The sequence below is a fragment of the Ambystoma mexicanum genome, chromosome 6p, assembly GCF_040938575.1.
Source record: "Ambystoma mexicanum isolate Mex_15411 chromosome 6p, UKY_AmexF1_1, whole genome shotgun sequence".
Lineage (NCBI taxonomy): Eukaryota > Metazoa > Chordata > Amphibia > Caudata > Ambystomatidae > Ambystoma > Ambystoma mexicanum.
The window spans coordinates 1,173,536,570-1,173,560,661 of record NC_090935.1 but is presented as its reverse complement, the minus strand read 5'-3'; the positions used below and the strand labels follow the sequence as shown (position 1 = coordinate 1,173,560,661).

Sequence of the window (24,092 nt, the reverse complement as noted above, 5' to 3'; positions counted from 1 at the left end):
AGGTAGATACAGAGTGGTAAATTGTGAAGGCAGTTTAGTAAAACTTACCAAACACAGCTTAATTAATCATATCAAATTGTCATTAATAACTTCTCAACATAAAGAACTGTATTTCACGTCCATGCTACAACGTTTTAAACTATGGAGGAAAGAAGAAGAGTTACTGGATACATATGACTCCTATGAAGATGCTTTCAAAGCAAATGAAAGCACTATAACAGTCGTAAACTTTACACAGTACCAAACAATGTTGCAGAATGAAAAGCAACCCGAAGAAGAACTCCAGGCCCAACTACAAGTGGACATGCCCAACAGTAGTCAACCTTCTGTAACAGGAAGCCAAGAACCACTTGGACAGCTACTAATAGCATGTGAGGCAGAATTAACCATCATAGAAGTAGAAAACACAATGTGTTAGCATGAACAAGCTACAGAAGCCTTCGCTGTACTAAAATCACAACTGAACAATGAGCAGCATAGCATTTTCCAATAAATAACAAAACAAATTAAACATGGTGTGGAACATGAAAATAAAAACTGTACCTGCCAAGACTACAAACCGATACTGCTATGTGTGAGTGGTGAAGCTGGTTCCGGCAAAACATTCTTAATACAAATCATCAGCAAGTTCCTTCAACAATTGACAAACACCAAAATGTCAGCTGTTGTAACTGCCCCCACAGGTTTAGCTGCCTACAACATAGGCAGTGTCACTTTACACCGATTCCTACTCCTTCCAGTAGAACACCAAAACAAATTAGACTATTACAACATTTCCACAGAAGCTGCAATGGAACAACGCAGAGTTTTCAAACAATTGAAAATGCTGCTAGTAGATGAGGTGAGCATGGTCTCCAACCTAATGTTGGATTTGATTCACCTCGGAATACAAGAGGTCCTCAAAACAGACTACGAACACCTCTTTGGGGGAAAACACATTATTGTTTTTGGAGATCTTCTTCAATTGACACCAGTGAAACCTGAACCTATTTCTAAAACCTTAGGGCACAAACTGTGCTGTAAAACTCTTGGCAGCACAGGAAACATCAACCTCTGGCAACAGTTCCAATACAGAGAATTAACAGAAAACATGTGCCAGTCTGCAGACCTGACATATTCCAACATTTTAAAAAGTATTAGAGTTGGTGTACTATCTCAAGAAGCACAAGCAATATTAAAAAAACAGGCACCTCATGCACTGTATTGCCATAACTCATGTGCTACTGATGTCATGGAACAATTATCACACAAAAATGTCAATTGTATGTCCTTGATGCCAACTCTTGCAAGCTGTTCAAAATTCAATGAAACAATGTTTAAAATAGAAATGTAATCAATAATAGAAATTTGCTCCACAGATAAACTGGACATACATGGTATGATACTACCCATGTGTCAACAAGCCACAACAAGACTAAATACCCTAGAAAACTCTATCTTCGACACAGCTAGTTTGGAGAAAATATTAAAATGATCGTTAAACTGTAGAGTAATTCTTAAAAATAACCTTGACGTGGAGTAAGGACTAGTTAATGGAGAACTTGGAACAGTTGTTGGCTTTCTAACATATCCACGTGACAACAACATTCAATTTGTCAATATTCTCTTTGACAAACTATCAGAAGTTAAAAGGATGGGAGACTCACCAGCCCGCTTCCTTCTTTTGAAAGACATGTATGTATGCAGAGAACAATTTTCACTAACTCTAGCATACGCAGTTACCATTCAAATCACAAGGTCTTACCCTAGATAAAGCTTTAATGGACATTGGTAGCACAGTCATTAAAGAAGGCATGAGCTATGTAGCACTATCACGCTTACGTACACTTGACGGGCTATTTCTAATCAACTTTGTTGCAAGTAAAGTAAATGCAGATATTCCTTCCATTCTAGAATACAATAGGCCGTGTTAACTCCACACCCCCATCTAAAAACCTATCCTGTTCCACAAAAAGCAAAACGTTGTAAAAGAAAACTACTTCAAATTGAAATGATACAGGATATCACCAAAATTCCTCCAAAGAAAAAAAAAGAAACTAATACTTCATCAAGTACCACAACGAAAGAAGAATCTACTGGTCAAAGTAACTCAACTACTTCTTCAAAGAAGCAACACACACTCTGAACAAATGACTTCCACACAGAACTGTAAGTTACCTTCAAATTTTCAAATATAACTGCTGTAAATTGCTACACAAATGTAGCAATACATGTTCTTTTCCAATTGCCACCAATTATTGAGAACATTTACCTACACAGTACAGACCAATTGTGTTTGCAAATGTTAGTCCTTCATGAAAATGCAACCAACAATCCTAACAACACTTACATTGTTCATGGAATAAGACAAGAACTGGACTACTGTGCTGGAATTGTCAAATTCACTACAAACTCACAAGAAGATCCACACAAATGTCTAATGTACTTATTACAAGTACTGGAAAACAAAAGCATACCTATAAATGAAATATTTCAGATTTCATACATGTGGAAACATACATGCACTCTTTGCAGGCATGTACTACAAGAACAAGTTCCTAATGAACGCTTCATGTATATATCCATACCTAACTGTGAATCCATTCCATTTCAGAAACTTGTAGAAAATACAAACCATGGCTGAATATGTACTATGGGCAATTGGAATAGAATATTTATTGCTACATTTGCATAGTAATTTACACCAGTTGTATTTGAAAATTTGAATGGACCTGACAGTTCTGTGTCCAAGTCATTTGTTGGGAGTGTGTGTTGCTTCTTTGAAGAGGTACTTGATGAAGTATTACCTTCTTTTACTTTCTTTGGAGAAATTGCTGTGAGATCCTGCATAGATTGAGTCTGAAGTAGTTTTCTTTTACAGCGTTTTGCTTTTTGTGGAACAGGATACATTTTTAGATGGGGTGTAGAGTGAACGTAGTCTCTTGTATTCTAGAATGCAAGAAATATCAGCATTTACTTTACTTTTATATTTACCTTGCTTGCATCAAAGTTGATTAGAAATAGTCTGTCAAGTGTACATAAGCATGATAGTGCTACATAGCTTATGCCTTCTTTAAAGACTGTGTTCCCAATATCTATCAATGCTTTATCTAGGGTAAGACCTTGTGATTTGTGAATGGTGTCTGTGTATGCTAGAGTTAGAGAAAGTTGTTCTCTGTGTACATACATGTCTTTAAAAAGAAGCAAGCAGGCAGTTGAACGTCCTGTCCTTTTAACTTCGGATAGTTTGTCAAAGAGAATATTGACAAATTGAATATTGTTGTCACGTTGGTAAGTCTGAAAGCCAACAACTGTACCAATTGCTCCATTGACTAGTCCTTGGTCCACATCAAGGTTACGTTTGAGCATTACTCTACAGTTTAAAGATAATTTTAATATTTTCTCCAAATCAGCTGTGTTAGAGATAGAGCTTTCCAGGGTGTTTAGCCTTGTGGTGGCTTGTTGACACATGGGTAGCGATATACCATGTATGTCCAGTTTGTCTTTGGAGGAAATTTGAACTATTAGTTGAATTCTTTTTTTTAAGATTGTTTCATTAAATTTTGAACAGCTTGCAAGAGTTGGCATCAAGGACATACTATTGACATGTTTGTGTGCTAGTTTCTCCATGACATCAGTAGCACATGAGTTATGGCCATAGAGTGCATGGATGTGCCTGGTTTTTAATATAGTTTGTGCTTCTTGAGATAGTACACCAACTCTAATACTTTTTAAAATGTTGGCGTATGTCAGGTCTGCAGACTGCCGCATATTTTCAGTTAATTCTCTGTATTGGAAATGTTGCCAAAGGTTGAAATTTCCTATGCTGCCAAGAGTTTTACGGCACAGATTGTTCCCTAAGGTTTTAAAAATAGGTTCAGCTTTCACTGGTGTTAATTGAAGAAGATCTCCGAAAACAATAATGTTTTTTTCCTACAAAGAGCTCTTTGTAGTCTGTTTTGAGGACCTATTGTAATCTGAGGTCAATTAAAGCCAACATTAGGTTGGAGACCATGCTCACCTCATCTATTAGCAGCATCTTCATTTCTTTGAAAAATCTTCCATTGCAGAGTCTGTAGAAAGTTTGTAATAGTCTAATTTGTTTTGGTGTTCTACTTGAAGGAGTAGTAATCGGTGTAAAGTGACACCGCCTATGTTGTAGGCAGCTAAACCTATGGGGGCAGTTACAACAGCTGACAGTTTGTTGTTTGTCAATTGTTGGAGGAACCTGCTGATTATTTTGATTAAGAATGTTTTGCCAGAACCAGCTTGACCACTCACGTACAGCAGTATAGGTTTGTAATCTTGGCAGGTACAGTTTTTATTTTCATGTTGCACACCATGTTCAATTTGTTTGTTGCTTATTTTGTGAATGCAGAATGCTTCGGTCGGACGAAGGAGCAGTGCATGGTTTGTCTCACGAATGGGAACGCTGACAGGCTGAGGACAGAGCGGATTTACGAGCAGCAGGAAGGAAACTCTACCGCATCCTCCATTTGGCAGCACATTCTTCGTCTGGGTAGTTCCGTGGGGCTCCCGGACTAAAGATAATTACGGGAAGGGCTGGAGATAATATTTGGTGTGTTACTGTTTGAATTCGGATGCCAAAGAGCTCTTCTGAGGCTGTTAGGGGAGAGCATATGTGATTTTGAGTGCGGGTTTTTGGTCAAGAAATCTCTATGAACTAAAAAGGGCTACTGCCAAGTTATAAAGAGGCAGTTAACACGAGGATGACTTGAATTCTCGTATCTGGAAGTCCTGTGTAGGAAGGCATGAGGATGATCTAGTGCTGTTAACTAGATACTGCTACAGTACATGTTTTGTGTTTTATTATGTCTTGTTTCTGCTTGCCTCAAAGGCTATGTGTTCATTTGATCATGCTGGGAAAACTCCTATTTTGTTTGTTTCATTCTGCTTATGCTAATATGTTATCCATGTGTTATTGTTAAAATTGACCAGTATCAAGTGGGTCTGTTCAGGATAATGCAGGAGCCAGGTTCTTGCAGGGTGTATTTCAAACCAGGCATGTGTATGTTAGGTGTTTAGTATCGTAGGTATTGAGTTCTTTGGTATGCATGATAAGTTTAGGTAGGGTAGGTATTATCCTGTGCTTCCCCGGTCCCATCCACTTTAGGTGTTTTCCTTGCCCTCTTTCTGCTGTTCCTAATCCCCAACCCCATCCACAACCTCTCCCTAATCCCTCTTCCCCCATTGGCTGCCATGTGGTGTTCTGTATAACTTTAATAAGGTACCTCTGCCAACCACGGTGGGAGGGATCAATTCATTCGGCTTCTGTCGTTCGGGAGGGAGTGTCGAACTCTCTTCCCTTGCTAAGTGTGTTTGTGACAATAGGAATCATACGTATCCAGTAAGTCTTCTTCTTTTCTCCATGGTTTAAAAAGTTCTAGCAGGGATATGTTGGCATCATGTACAAAGACAATTTGGTATGATTAATTAAGCTGTGTTTGGTAAGTTTCACTAAGCTGCCTTCACAATTTGCTACTCTGTATCTACCTTTCTTTTCATCTGGTTTAATATTATTCTTGTATGTGAAGTTTTGGGCTACGTAGTATAGACACAGGGGCCTCATTATGAGTTTGGAGGCAGCCATGCCCTTAAAAAGGGCATGGCTGCCTCCAAACTCAGGTCCGGTTCCGGGTTCCCTGAATGGGGAAATACCGGGCCATTCCAACCTTAGAGGGCCCGGTATTTCCCCATTCAGGGAACCCAGACCATGTCCATCCCCATTCCCATTTGAGCCCCCTTAGGACTCAATGGGAATGGGGAGCATGTTAACAACGGGCCTGTTAATAGCGGTCCCATTGTTAGCATGCTGGGCTGCTCACAGGACCCGCTTTTTGCCAGGCATCCTCAGCGGGTCCCACGAGTTGACCTCGTAATAGGGCGGTAAGTGGTAAATGGCTCCGGCACCTTTACTGGTGCCGTTAACCCCTTACCACCCACCTCATAACGAGGTCCGTGTTGTTTGTGAAGGGATTTCACAAGTGACATATTTGTGGATGAACTGCAAAACAATGGCATCACTATCCTGACCAAATTTAGGAGCAATTTAGGATCATCTTTAATGAACAAAAGCATGTGGATGTGTGGTTCTCCTCCTGCCTGGTATTCTTTTCTCCAAAAGAAGTGTTGCACTTCTCCGAGGGGAGGAACACTTTTATTACAAATGAAGTGTAGCATAGCAATGAAGCGATGATGGAAATATCTTTATACAGAGCGCACAGTTCTCCTGGTGTTTTTATATCTATGCTCGTTTTGTTTTTGTTTGCTATGCGTAGGAAATTGTGTAAATATTTCCATGTTGTGGGTACCCTGATAACATGCACCTACCTGCACTGTTGTGTGGAGTTGACTGGGGGAGGGGATTGTGTGTTGGGTGTTCACTGGGGGAGGGGGGATTGTGTGGTGGGTGTTCACTGGGGGAGGAGGGATTGTGTGGTGGGTGTTCACTGGGGGAGGGGTGATTGTGTGGTGGGTGTTCACTGGGGGAGGGGAGACTGTGTGCTGGGTGTTCACTGGGGGGAGGGGGGATTGTGTGCTGGGTGTCACTGGGGGCAGGGGGGATTGTGTGTTGGGTGTTCATTGGGGTTGGGGGGATTGCGTGCTGGGTGTTCACTGGGGCAGGGGGGATTGTGTGCTGGGTGTTCACTGGGGAGGGGGGATTGTGTGTTGGGTGTTCATTGGGGTTGGGGGGATTGCGTGCTGGGTGTTCACTGGGGCAGGGGGGATTGTGTGCTGGGTGTTCACTGGGGAGAGGGGGGATGGACAATCTTTGAATAAATCACATTTAAAATTCATACAAAGCATGGACAGTTGTGATAGTGATTAAGTGCTCTTTAATCTTCAAGTGACATGTGCAAAATGTAGCCGTCACCCGTATCAAAGAAAATTATCAATCAAGCCCTGTCTGGCCAACCTCCCCTCCCTCAGTCCATTTCTGTGTGCACGTGCAACACCTTCTGGCACATCATCATCTTCACTCCCATCCTTAGGTGGCAGCACATGAGCATCGGGGGCAGTGGCACATTCCTGCGACAGTACATGTTGTGCAGCATGGCACATGTCAGTACAATTTTTCCAACTTTTTCTAGTGCATACATTAATGCCCCTCCCGTACGGTCTAGGCACCGGAAGCGTGCCTTCAGCAGTTCAAATGCCCTTTCCACGCAGATGCGCGTACGTCCATCGGCAATATGTATGCCCACTCAGCTGCAGTGTATGGATGACGCACAGGGGTCATGAGCCATGTTTACTGGGGATATCCAGAATCATCTGCATGGGAGAGAAAGCAGGTATGGGGACAAGGTAGGTTCAGTGGGTGCACAAGGCTCAGTCATCAGTGACATTGTCAGCAGGATCAAGTTTGTTTCGAGAAGGTCATGCTATCTCATTGCAATGTTGGAATAAAACCTTTGACTTCCAGGACATGTATGGTGTGAGGTTGCCATACAGCTGTTTATCTATGTATTTGTGAGTTGTTATGTGCATCACACTCATGTATTACATGTGGCCTACTTATCATTTGGTCACTTACATTGTGGGGTGTGCTGTGCTAGGAGCAGCATTGAATCAATTCAGTACTTACAACTTGCTACGCTTCTGTTTCTAAATGTAACAGTACTCTGTCCCTTGTCACTGGAGGAGGCGACCCTTACATCTGCTTGTGCATGCGACATGTGGTTAGCCCATGTGTCATAGGCATTCCCTTTGGCTGCTGTTGCATTTGCTGGTTGCCACTATCATGTACTGTTCTCCAGGCATGTGATTGGCCAATCAGGGGTCAGTGTTTCAGGGGTTTACATTGTCGTTAGTCAGACTACTTTTGTGCAGTGCTTTTGTGGATGTGCCGACTTTCGTTTAACATTGGCATGACTGTCGGGTGGCCAGGGTGGGATGTCTGTGCTGTGTCAGGGTAGGAAGCTATACTGCAACACACACAGGAGGCTTTGTGGTAGTAGGCCTTCCATATGTGACTGTGTTGCCACATGTCATTGACATCCAGACTGGGTGTGTTCCGCTGTGTTGGACATGTCCAAGGGTTCTCGTGCAAGGTACATGCATGGAAGTGCTGCAGTGATGGTGCTGCCTATTGGCATGCAGGGAATTCACTGTGTGTGACCAGCCCCATCAGATGTAATTCAACATGCATTACGGACTACATTTGTACTCACCCAGCATCCATGTGTTTTGGCCTCGATGCCTATCCATGTACGCTGGCAGGGTACTGTTGCGCAGGACCATGGAGTCGTGGGTGGATCCTGGGTAGCGGGCACAGCAGTGGCTGAAGGTGAGGTCAGGGCTACATGTCATCTTCACATTCAGGGAATGGTAATTTTTCCGGTTTCTGTAGGCTGCCTCATACGCCTGGGGTGGTACGAGTGCTACATGTGTGCAGTCCAGGGCTGCTATTACATTCAGAACTTGGGCAGTGGCATGAAATTGACCCTTCAGCTGGTTCACCTGTGCCTGTGTGGCTGGCAATGCAATGTGCTCATTCACATGGATCAACAGTGCATCCAGCTCCTGTCCCAGCATGGCACTGAAAGTGGACTGGGCCATGCCGTGCATCATGGCAATGGTGTGTTGGTAGCTGCCAGTCCCGAGGAATTGTAGCACGGACACAAGCTTCACAAGCGGGGGTACTGCTGTGCTGATGGCTATAAGGCAGCCGATGTCAGCCTGGATTGTGTCCAGCAACTGGGTGATGATTGCCCTGTCCAGCCTATATTCGGTCACCAACTGGCCATCAGTCAGGGCCCAGGGTGTTGGCCTGGGCCTGGGGATGGCTGGCCGCCTTGCTGGTGCACTCTCCTCTTCCTTCTCCTCATCCCCACCACCTCCTGCGCTCCCAGGGCCCTGGCCTGTTTTGCTGGCCTCTGTAGCTCCAAGCGCAGCAGGTAAATGTCCACATCAAGTCTCCCGGCTCCAAATGGCTGCATGGTGTTTGGAAGTGTGTGCTGTGCAAGGGTGGGTCTTTTGTAGGCCTCTGATTTGCATTGGTTTCACCTGGGCCCTTATTGCTGCCTCCTCCCTGCTCCTGCTGGTGTAATGGTGTTGGGGAGGGTGTGTTGTGCATGGGTGGATCATTTGGAGGCCTCTGATTTGCATTGGTTTCACCTGGGCCCTTATTGCTGTCTCCTCCCTGCTCCTGCTGGTGTAATGGTGTTGTGGTGGGTGTGTTGTACATGGGTGGGTCCTTTGTAGGCCTCTGATTTGCATTGGTTTCACCTGGGCCCTTATTGCTGTCTTCTCCCTGCTCCTGCTGGTGTAATGATGTTGGGGAGAGTGTGTTGTGTATGGGTGGGTCCTTTGTAGGCCTCTGATTTGCATTGGTTTCACTTGGGCCCTTATTGCTGTGCCCTGTGTTCTTTTATCTCCAGCATTTTGCTGGGGATATTTTCGGCGGATTATCCGTCGCTTTTCTGGCGCTTATAGCGCCTATGTCAGACTTGTGATTGCTATGTTTTAGCGCAAATGGATACTTGCACTTTTACAACCGATGCTTTTACAGCCGGCTGTACTTGCGCCGGCTGTAATGGTGCCAGTGGTATTTGTACTCGTGATCCGACGGACCCTTAAATTCGGTGCTGATAGCGTTACCGCCGATTTTAAGGGTTACTGCCAAACTCGTGATGAGGCCCTATGTTGGATGAATGGAAGACCAGCAATTTGCTGGATTGGGAGAGGTACTATTTTGAGATGATAATATCCAGTGAACAATGTTTTTTAATCTGTTATCCAAAGTGCATAAGTCCTTACTCAATCCTCCAGGTAGACCCATAGTCTCCTCCTTGAATTCACTACAAGAAACTACTTCGAAGTTCTTAGACAATCATTTCCACCCTTTTGTATTGGATCTTAACTCATGTATTAGTGACACAGTATGATTATTGGATACATCACAAGATCTCCAATGGGAACATTATTATTTATTTGTCTCCCTTGATGTGAGTTCCCTAGATATGAGCAAAGTGCATGATAAGAGAATAAAGCCTGTGAATAATTTCTAAACACTTGCTCTGTAAGTTATAAACAAGATAATTAAATGATATTGAAGATGTTACAATTGTGTCTGGAATGCAATGATTTTTTTATTTGAAGGAAAGTACTACAAACAGAAACAAGGCACTGGTACGGGTTCTTGCATGGATCCAACATATGCAAATTTATAAATTGGCTGGTTGGAGGAGACAGCAGCATAGTCTCTGTCATTAGATAGGTTTTTAGATCACATTATTGTTCGGCATTGTTTTATTGATGATTTGTTTATTATTTGGAAAAGGTTCCATGTATACGTTAATGGAGTATGTTGGGATGCAGAATAACAACTTGTTGAATTTTGATTTGACAGTACTTGCCAGTACTGACCAAATTGTATTTTTAGATATGATTTTTAAAAGTGGTGAATAACCAATTGGCAAGCCAGTTGTAGAGGAAGCTCAATGCTTCCAATTTGGTGTTACATCTAAGGAGTCATCATTCTAATACAATAATTAAGAAGCATTTCTTTTGGATACTTTTTGAGATCCACACTAAATCGCTCAAGAGAAGGCGATTTTATTCAGGAGGCTTAAACCATGCAAGAAAGTGTATTTGCTATAGGTTACTTGCTTCAAGCAGTTGATGGTGCCTATCTGAATGCCAAAATAAGGAACAGAAGTGATCTATTAAAGAAAAAACAGAAAGTGAATTATGAATCTAATACTGTTCGATTCATTATTAAGTATAATCCACAACTGAAGGCGATTAGTAACATTGTATCTAAACATTGGGCTCTCCTCAAAAGTGACAAAGATCGCTGTGGCGTGATAAGTGATTATGCACAGATCACTATTTCGAAGGCACAATCATTAAAACAGATTATCTCTCTGAGAATGATTGAGACTAAAACCATTGACAACAATTGTCTCTCTACCATCAATAAATCTAATGGATTTTATAGATACAACGAATGCAATATATGTGACTTAGCTATCCAAGACAATGTATTGACATATAATAAATCCAAACCTTGGCACATGAAACATCGAATTACCTGCCTAAAGCAATATGTAATTATGTGATTGGGTGCCCTTATAAACGGAACTATAGTGGCTCCACCATATGTGCTTTCAAAATGTGCATATTAGAACATATTAGAGCCATAAAAAACGATGTAAATTACACATTGGTTGCTCATTTCACAGAAAAGTATAACAGTGATCCAAAAGTGTTGTCCTTTTTAGAATCACACATATTCCTAAACATGTTAGGAGAGGGACTAGAGTATTGAGATTGTGGCAATTGGAATTAAAATTCATGGATTTTTTGTAATACTCTGAAACCCAATAGACAAAATTTGGATGCTGAATGCATGTCTTTTTAAACCCTCAGAATTGTGTTAAGAGATACATTATTTGGAGTTATGAACTAATTGGATGTTGAATTGAGTTCACTTGTGTTTTTCTGTGATGAGTTGTATTATTCGTAGATTTTAACATTACTGGTGACTATTAATTTGTTCACTTGCGCTTGATTTTTAGTTTGGATGATTTTGGAACATACACTTTAATTGTCATTAGGTTTTTGATATTGCCTATTCAGGCGTGGGTTTGATCTCCTTTTGAAGAAGTCCATAAACCCTTTATTGATTGTTGTTACGCTCACCTGGTCTCTACGGGGACATTGGGGCATGGTTACAGCCCTTCCTGGAACTGGTTCCCCTTGGTCAGGCTTCTTCCCCTACTGCTGTGGTGTGGACTGCGCTGGTTGTAGGTACTGCCCCTGCTAGAATATGAGAGGTTGTGAGAATGCTGTGATATGAATGTGGTCTCCCTCGAACCCTTCTCAGAATGTGGTGAGCATGCGCCTACCCATATAGTCTCACCTGTTTCATTATGATGGCGAGCTCTCCGCTCTGCTTCTCACTGCAGGGGCGCTTTTAGAAAGACAGAGTTTCTTCACTGGTCCATGTGCGTGGCAGACCAGACTGGCTGTGGCTGAACACTTCAAAGGTAACTATCCTTTGATAATGGTTATTTTCTGTATCTTTTTGTAATGTCTTTTTCCTTGATTAATGTGCATATCTCTTGTAATGTCTTTCCTTTTCCACAATAGGTGATATGAGGCCCAGTGGTTGTTGTGGTTCAAGAAGCGAGCCCCAATGGAGAAAAAGGGAGTTCACCATGTCCCAATAGTTGGTAAGTTTGGTTCTTAGGTCAAGCGCGAGGATTGGTTTGAGCGCAACCTTAGAGTAATGTCTTTTTAGTTTTTCTAACCTTATTTTGTCCTTTTCTCTTGCAGGGATGGCCTAGCGAAGTCAGACTGGAATGCTGTTATCCGGAGATCTGCCGGCGGATGAAGGATGCCTGGATCCACGATGAAGCTGGCTGAAAGTGGACTCACAAGCAGTGTTGTGGCTGGGAGCCGGAATAAGGTAAGGGTGCGCTCCAACTGCGGTTGCTGTTGGAATCAGATAAGGATGAGTTCCGACTGAGGTTGCTGTTGGAATCAGGTAAGGATGTGTTCCGACTGAGGTTGGTGCTGGAATCAGGTAAGGATGCACTTCTACTGTGGTTGCTGCTGGGATCATGTAAGGATGGGCTCCGACCGCGGTTGCTGTTGGAATCAAGCTGCTGGAATCAGGTAAGCTACTAGAATCAGGTAAGCTGTTGGAATCAGGTAATCTGCCGGAATCAGGTAAGGATGTGCTTCAGGCGGCAGTGAGCGTTACACTGCTGTAAGCAGACTAACGCAAAGTGCCTGCATGGGGGCGGGGCAGGCTTAAATAGCCTGGTCCTGGACACACCCATTTGTTCCAACTCCTGGCCCCACCCTGCCACTCCTAGAGGATGCTGCACGTGCAGCCCCATTAACTCCTATGGCCAGCCCGACCTGGAGGCAGGTGGAGGCCCTGCAGGGAAAAAAGGCACGAGCACCAGAATAAAGTGTGCAGAGCACACTTACTCATGACCCTGGAGCCAAAGGTGCCAGGACTGGGTCCAACTGGAACTTTTATGTGGTGGAGCTTGTGGTCCTTGCACAGTAGCCATGACAGCAGACAGCACTCCCTCTCAAGGCCCCCCTCACGGGTGCTCTTCCTCCTGGTCCTGGCTTGGAGGGGTTGTTGCAATGGAATTGTCTGATTAGTCGTAGAGCAATAACGAAGTCACTAGGTTCCCATGTACGGTCTTGAGGTCCATAACCTTTCCAGTCTATAAGGTAGTACAGTTTAGATCGTACTATGTTGGAATCCAGAATAGTCGGGTGGTGCCTCAATCTGAGTACCTGGTTTCATCGGTTTCAAGAGAGAAACATGGAACACCGGATGAATCTGCATATTAGATGGTTAATCTAATTTCATGGCAGCAGGGTTAATTATGGCTTTGATGGGATAAGGTCCCAGGTACCTGGGGCAGAAGGCTCATGGTCTTTTCAAGGGTATGTTCTTGGATGCCAACGAAACTTTATCCCCAACCTGAAAATGTGGAGCCTCTCTTCGGTGTCGATCTGCAAACTTTTTCTGTTGTTCTTTGGCTCTGGTCAGATTTTTAACTGCTTCTTTAAGGGTTTGAGTGATTGTTTTGTGCAAGGTTGTAACTGCTGGCATTTCTAATTCGTCTCGTCGAGTCAATCAAAAGTGGAAGTTCGAGGATGTCGACCATGCATTGTGTATAATGGGGTCTGTCCGGTGCTAGTGTCGATGGCATTATTGTGGGCGAATTTGGTCAACCAAAGGAGCGTTTTCAAGGACTCTTCAGTTTGTTGTAATACACCTCAGGCATTGCTCCATTGCCTGGTTGGTTCATTCGGTTTAGCCATTTGTTTAGCGATGATGACTCGTGGATAGCCGGAGATCAATTTTGGCTATTTTACAACACCTCTTCCAGAGTGCTGAGATGAATTGCATTCTGCGATCTGAGACCAATACCGATGGGAAACCGTATAACTTGACAATTTGCTCCACAAATACGGTGACAAGGGCGGAAGCAGTGGGAAGCCCCTTTAATGGAATAAAATGGGCCATCTTGGAGAATAAGTCTACAGTAACCAGGATTGTGTTGCACCCATTGCAGGGACGAAGATCGGTGATAAAGTCCATAGACAGGGTATGCTATGGTGCTGGGGGTACAGCCAAGGGACGTAGTAACCCTGCTGGACTTAACTTCTGATATTTGTGTTGCGCGCAGGCACCACAGGTCGCAATTAATTGGGCAATGTCTTTTCTCCAGTTTGGCCACCAATAGCCCTTTTTTATTTTAGCTCGAATCTTGGTTATTCATGGGAGTCCTTCCACTAATGATTCATGGTCATTTGCTATTATCTGGTCTTGTAATTTCTAGTCCGGAATATATAGTCTCCCTTGAAAATGGGGCAGATCATTTATGATGGTGTATCGGTCTCCTCTAGCTAGCCACTCTTGTTGTGCTGTTTGGTTCATCTGAGATTGAAGATTGGTTTTCAAGTCATCCAAACAGGTGGTTGCAGCGATTTGCTTTTGGATCCGTTCTTCGGGAATGATGGCCACAGGCTTGGATGTCGTGAAAGCTTCCTTGTCCTCACCCATGCGTGATAGAGCATATCTGCTTTCCCTTTGCGTACTCCTGGTCAGTAAGTGATGGCAAAATTGTATTCGGCAAAGAAGAGAGCCCAGGGAATCTGGCGTGAGGATTGGGCCTTGGCATTCTTCAAGTATTGTAGATTAGGGTGATCTGTGATGACTGTGACCATGTGTCTTGCTCCCAGAAGATAGTGTCTCCATGTTTTGAAGTCTCCCTTAATCACTAGTAGTTCCTTGTCAGTGATTGCATAGTTTAATTCTTGCACAGAAAACTTACGGGACCAAAATGCTATGGGATGTAATTGGCCCATGTCAGGGTCCTTTTGCGATAATACCGCTCTGTTGGCTATGTTAGAGGCGTCTGTTTCGACCACGTATGGCAGGTCTGGTCGAGGGTGTCGAAGAACTGGTGCTGTGGTGAAGGCAAGTTTCAGCTTCTGAAAGGCGTTCTATGCTTCGGGAGCCCAGAAGAATTTCTTATTTTTTCTCAGTAGGGAGGTTCTTGGATGAACTATTTGCGAAAACCTTGAAATAAATCAACGGTAACAATTGGCAAATACGAGCACACAATGTACTTCTTTTGTGGATGTTGGTGATGGCCATTGAAGGATAGCATCCACCTTACGTGTGTCCCTGTGTACCCCTCATGGAGTGAGCATGAAGTCCAAAAATTCAACTTCCGTTACATGGAAGAAACACTTTTCTAATTTGGCAAAGAGCCGATGCTGTCGAAGCTTTTCCAAAACTGCTTTCACATGACCGACCTGGTCCTACTTGGATGCAGAGTAAATAAGAATATCATCTATGTAGACGAGTGCGCAAACGTCCAATAATTCATGAAGCACATTGTTCATAAAGAAATGGAATGCCGCTGGGGCATTACATAGTCCAAAAGGCATAACCTGGTACTCGAAAAGCCCATATTAGGTTCAGAATGCGGTCTTCCACTCGTCCCACTTTTTAACTCTCTAAAGCCGATAGGCGCCTCGTAGATCCAGTTTACTGTAAATTTGAGCATTCTTCACCTGGTCTAGAAGCTCCGGGATGAGTGTCTGGGGGTATATATTCTTTACCGTGATTTGATTAAGCACTCTATAATCTATACAAGTTCTTAGGTCGCCCTCTTTCTTTGGTACGAAAAAGAGAGCTAAGGAGGCAGGGGACTTAGACGGGCGGATGAAGCTGTTAGCTAGGTATTGATCCAGATAACATCTCAGATGCTGGTTTTCTTGCTCTGTTAGTGCATAAATTCGGCTGCAGGGAATTTGTGCTCCAGACACCAGATCGATCTGGAAGTCATAAAATCTGTGTGGAGGCAGGGTGTTTGCTTGCTCTTTCTGGAACACATCCTGGTAATCCAGGTATTCAGGGGGTAGGGAAGCAGAGAGCCCCAAGGTAGATTTTACCTTGAGTTCCCGGCTCTTCACATTTCTGTGGTAACAGATGTTAAAAGAGTGTGGTGAGCATGCGCCTACCCATATAGTCTCACCTGTTTAATTATGATGGCAAGCTCTCCGTCCTGCTTCTCAATGCAGGGTTGCTTAATAGGTAGACCGAGTTTCTTCACTGGTCCATGTGCATGGCAGCCCTCACCGGCTGTGGCTGAACAACTTCAAAGGTAAGTATCCTTCGATAATGATTATTGTCTGTATCCTTTTGTAATGTCTTATTACTTAATTATTGTCCGTATCTCTTGTAATGTCTTTCCTTTTCCCCAATAGGTGATATGATGCCCAGCGGTTGTTGCGGTGCAAAAAGTGAGCCCCAATGGAAAATCAGGGAGTTCATGATTTCCCAATAGCTGGTAAGTTTGGTTCTTAGGTCAAGCGTGAGGATAGGCTTCAGCGCGACCTTAGTGTAATGTCTTTATAGTTTTTCTAACCTTATTTTGTCCTTTTCTCTTGCAGGGATGGCCTGGTGAAGTCAGACTGGAATGCTGTTATCCGTAGATCTGCCGGTGGATGAAGGATGCTTTGATCCGCGATGATGCTGGCCAAAAGTGAACTCCTGATTAGTGTTGTGGCTGGGAGCCAGAATAAGGTAAGGGTATGCTCCAACTGCGTTTGCTGCTGGAATCAGGTAAGGATGAGTTCCGACTGAGGTTGCTGTTGGAATCAGGTAAGGATGTGCTCCAACTGCAGTTGCTGATGTAATCAGGTAAGGATGCGCTCTGACTGCAGTTGCTGCTGGAATCAGGTAAGGATGCGCTCCTACTGTGGTTGGTGCTGTTATCAGGTAAGGATGAGTTCCGACTGAGGTTGCTGTTGGAATCAGGTAAGGATGCGCTCCGAATGTTGTTGCTGCTGGAATCAGGTAAGGATGTGCTACAACTGCGGTTGCTGTTGGAATCAGGTAAGGATGCGCTCCTACTGCGGTTGCTGCTCAGATCAGGTAATGATGCGCTCCAACTGCGGTTGCTGCTGGAATCAGGTAAGCTGCTGGAATCAGATAAGCAACTAAAATCAGGTAAGCTGCTGGAATCAGGTAAGGATGTGCTTCAGGCAGCAGTGAGCGTTACGCTGCTGTAAGCAGACTAACACGAAGCGACTGCATGCGGGTTGGGCAGGCTTAAATAGCCTGGTCCCAGAGTCGCCCATTTGTTCCAACTCGTGGCCCCACCCTGCCACTCCAAGAGGATGCTGCATGTGCAGCCCCATTAACTCCTATGGCCACGCCCGACCTGGAGGCACGTGGAAGACCATGGGAAAAAAAGGCATGTGCACCAGAATAAAGTGTGCAGAGTACAATTACTCATGAGCTTGGTGCCAAAGGCGACAGGACTGGGTCCAACTGGACCTTTTATGTAGTGGAGCTTTTGGTCCTTGCCCAGTGGCCATGACAGTTGTGAGAATTCACATGGGTGTGACACACTCTAAAATATATATAATGTGGAAAAGATCTTGATTTTTGAAGTTTGTACAGTGCTAGTTTCTCTTGAAGTTTTGTATCTTAAACTAGACTATTGTTTATATCATTAATTACCACCACATGGTACATACCTTCTAGCCACTGTAAGATGGAGGCTTTTTTTGCTTTTGCCATTCATACACATGCATATATCACCTTTTAACCTTTAGGAAGCAAAGAGCTTTATTACCGGAGAGCCTCAAATTGTAATTGAAACTTGCCTGACGAAGCTCGGAGTGAGGGGCGGAACGCATGGCATGATGAAGAATATGGGGGGATATTGCTCCCACTGCCATTTTTAAAGTATGAAGATTGTGGAATTTTAAAGCTATAACATATTTCACTTTGCACTTTAAGGAAACATGTGCCCAGGCTAGTTTGCTACCTCGCCAATGCTGGCTATTGGAAGCACAGGATATTTGGGGGTTTCTGTGTTACATTGACTTGTGGAATCGCCCCATCCACACCTGGGGGCACCTGCTGAACTGTGTAGACTGAGCGACAGAAGAGTTGGAGCAGAATTTTACATATATATCCTCAAAAAGGCAGAGTGACTAAGAATAAAAAGTGCATTATATGTTTGACGAAAATATGTCATTTATGTCATCACATGTGATTGCAAAATTTGGTATATACAAAGTACGAAATTGGAGGTGAAGCCGAGAATATTGCAGCACATGAGAGCAATAAAGAATGGAAATATGACATACCTTATAGCCAAACATTTTGAAGAGAAACATCAAAAGGTCATGTCATTTTTCAGATACTTTGCAATAGACACAGTGACCAATAACATCAGAGGAGGAGATCAAGAAAAATGACTCAAACAAGCAGAAGCAAGATATATAATAGACTACGATACGAAGATCCCTAACTGTCACAACAGAGATGAAGAACTATACACATTTGTAGGTGATTGACACTATGAGAGAGACTAAGAACATTTTTGGACTTCATAATAATGATTAGAAATATGAAACTGACTTTTGGTAGGAACAGGGTATCTTTACATTTTTTAAATTATGTGATTGTATGTTTATGTTATGTGAAAGCACCTAACCAGCAAGAGACATAGAAACACCTGTGTGTTCATGTGCAAATACATCTGTAACCTAGATGCATTTTTCAATAAGCCACTGTAGAACTTGCAATGAAGTAACTTAACATGTATATCATTTGCACAGCATTATGCACTTTATTTTCTGTCATGTGTAAGCATTCAACCAGCAGCAGAAATTGAGATATTCCTGTGTACAGAATTATGCACTTTATATAGTAGAGAATTGGCAATACCCGCCTCTACGCTTGCAATGGAGGATGAAGTACCTGCCCACTCTTTAAAAACTCAGTAGGCAGTAGCTATCTGCACATTGCCCAAGGTCCATTTTTTAGACAGCGCTAGACACTTTATACAGTGGATGGCGGGAAACATAAAATGTATTAGAAAGATCAATTATAGTCAGAAACTAACCCTTTTGCACATTGCCCTCATGTCATATTTTGCACAGTACCATGCACTTTATCCAGTAGATGTATAGAGTATGTGAATTTGCCCAGTGACATTTCCATATCCCATATCATTGGGACCTTAATTAGGATAGGTGCTATTTGCACATTGTATTATGGTATTATGCACCAAGCTTTTTGCACATTGTCCTAGGTCCATTTCTTAGACAGTACTAGGCACTTTATAGTTTGGATGGTGGGAAATACAGAATGTATTAGAAAGATCGAATATAGTCAGAAATTAGCTCTTTTGCACATCGTCTCCATGTCACTCTTTGCACAGCACCATGCACTGTATCTAGTAGATGTGTATCGTATTTGAATTAGCACAGTGATATTTCCTTATTCCATATCATTGGGATCTCGATTAGGATAGGTGCTATTTGCATATTGCACTACTCACCGGGCTTCAACCTACGATGCTACAATGCAGTAGGAGTGATGTACTTTCTTTGTCTTAGGTGATAGTCAGGTTAACTTAAATGTATCCCTGCTAACATACCAGGGTTAGGAGGTATACTTCCTTGACTCAAAGAATGTCTCATATAGTTCCTTGACTCAAAGAATGGTTAATCAATTTGCCTATTTAAATATCTCTTTTACATCACTATAAATGTGAAACAATAGTCTCCTATAGGTGTAGGCACACATGTATTTGAACTGCCTCTGAAAGAGTGGGAGTACTAAAAGGAAGTGCAATGCAGATAGGGATGTAAATCGGATGTAACAGTGTCAACTCCATGTTACACATCCATCACGTGGGTATAATTCGGACAGTCGTATGAAGGTTTGAATGACAAAGGTTAGAAGAGTGTGTGGTGTAGATGTGGCTAGTAGTATTGTACCCACAAGGAGTTAGAAATACGGTGTTGTTCAGGCATAGAAATGAGAAATAGAAATTAATATGGCGTGTGCTTAATGATAGAGGGCATAAGAAGTAGTGATGTTAGTGGATTAACATTTATGTTAAAGATTTAAAATGTGGTGTTATTCATTTAGGATATTGCATAGTCTTCAGTAATGACAAAGCGTTACCCTGAATGAAACATACAATATGCCAAGATGGCACTCCTCTTGCATGTTGTTTGAAGAGAGCAGCCATCTGGGGCAATGAAAGGAATAAGGGACTAAAAACACACATATATGTAGAGTCCCGGCATGGAAGTGGTGCTCACTCTGATGAAGGTAAGAACGGGTGAAACGCTTTGGTGTTGTACGTCTCTTTACATTTCACTGGAACCCTAATAAAGATCATTTCTTGAACTTTGCATGAGCTGAGCAGATATATATTTTCTATTTGGAGTGAGTGCTGCCTAAATCTTACAGCAGTAGTTTTGCAGATGTGCATATTTATATATATATATATATATATATATATATATATATATATATATACACTAATTTTGATGTCTGTGGAACATGCTCAGGTCCGCGGGCGGGCGCGATAACCATCAGCACTATCTAACATTATTGTATCATACAATAAAAACACCAAAAATATTCAAAAAGCACCACATAAATACATTACATTTATTAATAAATAAGAAGTGGAAACTGTATATGGAAGACACCATCAATCCACTGAAGTAGCATTTCCAATATAATGTAATATACCAAAACAAAATAAATATGCCTCCGACTGAATTACCTCACAGAAACTGCACAGCAAGAAGCAAGAGCATACTTACACAGCAGTAACAACAAAAGTTTATAAAGAAACGTAGTAGGTACACTACATTTATTTCATATACTTATACATTTTCTGTATTATGTACACTAAAACTAATATATATTTTTTAACACAGAAATGTCCAGTACTTTGGAATGGCTGGAAGAAAATTTCCTACGAGAGGAAATGAGTGAAGAGAGTGATATTAATGGCAGACACAACATTTCTGTATATAAGACAATTAATAACCATTACTTTATGTGTACTTAACATATGTTTTGTTTTTTTTTATCAGATCAGACAACCAATAAAAATAATGCATCAAAAGAGATATTAGAATGGAACTAAAAATGGATTTGTTAATGCAACTGTTCAATCAACTAAGAGAGTGTATTGTGGACCATATTAAAGAAAACATTAAATACCACTGTCCCACATGTACCTCTCCCCCCTCTCCATGTCCCAGCCAACTATCCCTAAACCCTCCCCACCAAGAAATACAGTACAATGAGACTTCCATTCCTCCCTTCCCTCCCATACATCATATCCAACCCCCTAAATCACCTGTATTTGTTTCAGTTTCTGCTTCCTCCTCTCTTTCCTAATTGTTCTACTGTTAAATAATAATACAATTTTAAGTTTGTTCTTAGTGTATGCCTGTGTTTTCTTTTTTTTCTAAAAAGGCAGTCAGGGTGTTCGCGGACAGCGCAGGTGTTCGGGGTGCACTCAATTAATGGAAATGGGGGTGTCCTAAGGACAATATACCTGTTTGTACTGTCCGTAATTAAAATGAAGGTGTCCTTACAACACACAAGATGTCCACCTCTCACAATCACCCAAAATGGTGGTGTCCTAATAACACCCCCGTTGTTCATAATGTCCGCAACCAGAATTAGTATATCCGTACAACACATATCCCATCCGCCTGTCTGCAAAGTTTTGACGCACATTTATTTTATTCAGGGACTTCAACTTTGTTTGTAGAACACCTACGCACATGCGCATCACACACTTGAGTCCTTCGAACATCGCGCCTCTCCGCAACTGTCCACCGCACATATGTCACACTTTTAATTTGTTTGGTGACCTGAACATTGTCCGTAGAACACTCACGCGCATGCGCACAACTGTCACTGTGCATTTGGTGTCCTGCGGACAGCTGTCCCATTTGCGAACATGTCATCATGTTACCGCACCCACGCTGAGCATATTTCCTTATTTGTGGACACTGTACGGGCCCACAAACATTTAAAAACTGCTTTTTTGAGCAATCCAAGTTATTTTACAGTAAAAGTTCACCATTGCAAATGTCCCAGACAATGTCCCTGCCAATCTACATACTTGTTGGAACTTTTTAAGCCCATTCTTGGTATTCAAAGTGTTCAGGGACAGCGTGGGTGTTTGTGAAGCGTGCCCCAGCACCCCTATAAAAGGCCACACACCAGAGCTGATCCTCATTCTGCTTTTGGATTTACAAGATTTACAACAGGACAATTGTGCAGGTTGCTGTTCTTGGTTCCTCGTTCCTAGTTCCTGGTTATTAACCTTCCAGATGGCATCCCAAAGTGCTTCTGCTGCTACTGCCTCAGCATTAGCACCCCCACCCCTACCACCATGTCCCCAAGGGCCTACAGAGGGGAACTGGCGTGAGGATGCAGAGGAGTCGAATGAAGAGGATGAAGAGGATGAGGTAGTGGAAGTCCCTACTACTAGCACTCATCTCAAGCCTTGGGTGTGGCGTTTATTTACCACCATTGATGGAAAGTCAAAAGCTCAAGCGAACAAGGTGATCTGCACTCAGTGCCACATGATGCTGAGTCATGGCAAGGCTGGTTCGTATAGCTTTGGTACTAAATCAATGAAGTGACACCTAAAGTCATTCCACAGTGGGGCTATTCATAAGGTTGTACCTTGCGATAAACGTAGTAGGTTGAGTTCCTCTGCAGAATCCTCAGTTTCCACTCCTGTCACCACAAAAGACACTCCTGTGGGACAGTGCATCCCTCCAGCTGCCTCACAGGCCATTCATGATGCTGTTGACCCTTACCTTTCAAGGGTCACAATATTGTGCATGTACTGCAACACAGTACTCTACAGGGGGAGAACCTCCGGACTGCTTTCGAGACTGCGGTCAAGGAGCATCAGAAGGTCCGTGACCTACCTGAATAAGGCCCACCCTACATCTTCCTCTCTCCACCTGCCCTTTGTTATCCCATGGTTGGTGTCCCATCCTTAGCCTCCTTTCCCCTCCTTTCCTTGTTTGTTGTGTTTAAAAAACCCTAAAAAATATAAAGCAACAAAAAAACAAAGGCTCTTTTCAGAGGCACCTTTCACAGTTTAAAAACAGAAGTGACAAATAAATAGTGCAGGGCCTGTCCATTTTTTTAGAAGTCCGCGGACATCTAAAAACTATGCAGTGCTGCCCTGTCACAACCATTGCACTTTTCTCTGGGAGGAAGTGGTGGCTCTGAAAAGAGCCTTTTTGAGGTGTTATTTTGTGCTTCAAAAACTTCAAATGGTCAACACCTACTGCAAAATGGATTGCTGGACTTCCAAAAAAGGTTGCAATGCATTTTGTATATTTTGCAGAAAAATCTGAGTAACATGTACTCCATCTCTGCGAAAAATGTGTGTGCTACAAAATATAATATTTTCATCCTGAAAAGAAGACACACAAACATCTTTCAAAAAGGCACAAACAGCCTTGTTAACATTGCACCTAGCTTTAACCATTTGTGGACCAAATGAAAAAGAACGCAGCCACATTTGTCTCTGCGCAATACAGGAAAAGATTACTAGTTTGGATACATGTCCATGACTTTCCCAAGTTCTTCTTTCATTGCAAATTGCAAAGGGATTCCAGAAACATGTCCTAAACTGTTCCTTCCATATGAATAATAATAATGTCTGGATGACACTGTGTAATCAAAGAAGCACAGACAGGTACCAAATCCACCCACTTCATTGCATGCACTCCATGCCAGTGCACTTCCATATGAGAGAATCCAAGATGTGCAGCCACTCCACAGCGATCTGCATGCATCTCCAGCAATTTATCCATGCATCTCCAAAATCCAGACAATCTGCTTTCTGAAACACACAGCCATAGCTATCTGCTCTTCTCTCAGGAAAAACACATACTGACAAACTCTCCACTTACACAAAACACCCAGTAAACCTTATTGACCAATCCCTTCTCTGTTCAGTCTCATTTGCATGCCTCGCAACCCCAAAATCCCCATATGTAATATGCGCTGCCCACGAACACCCGCGCTGTCTGCGGACAAATCAAAAAATCTGAGCATAGGGAATGAAAATTTTAATATTGTGCCCCATTTTCCCTTTGAGGTTGGCTCTGAAAAGAGCCTTTTTAAAAAATGTTTGCAGATGCTTCAGAAACACCCTTTATTTTGTTTTTTTGTTTTTTTTCTTATTTTCCTCCAAAAATCTTCACATTAGCTTCTCCAATGC

General features: G+C 42.6%; 1 protein-coding gene across 1 annotated transcript in view; it reads right to left on the bottom strand.

The window, feature by feature from the left end:
- Positions 1 to 24,092, bottom strand: part of LOC138510277 (transmembrane channel-like protein 2-A) — a 1,079,160-nt gene that overhangs the window by 474,395 nt on the left and 580,673 nt on the right. The gene's annotated exons all lie outside the window — the stretch shown is intronic.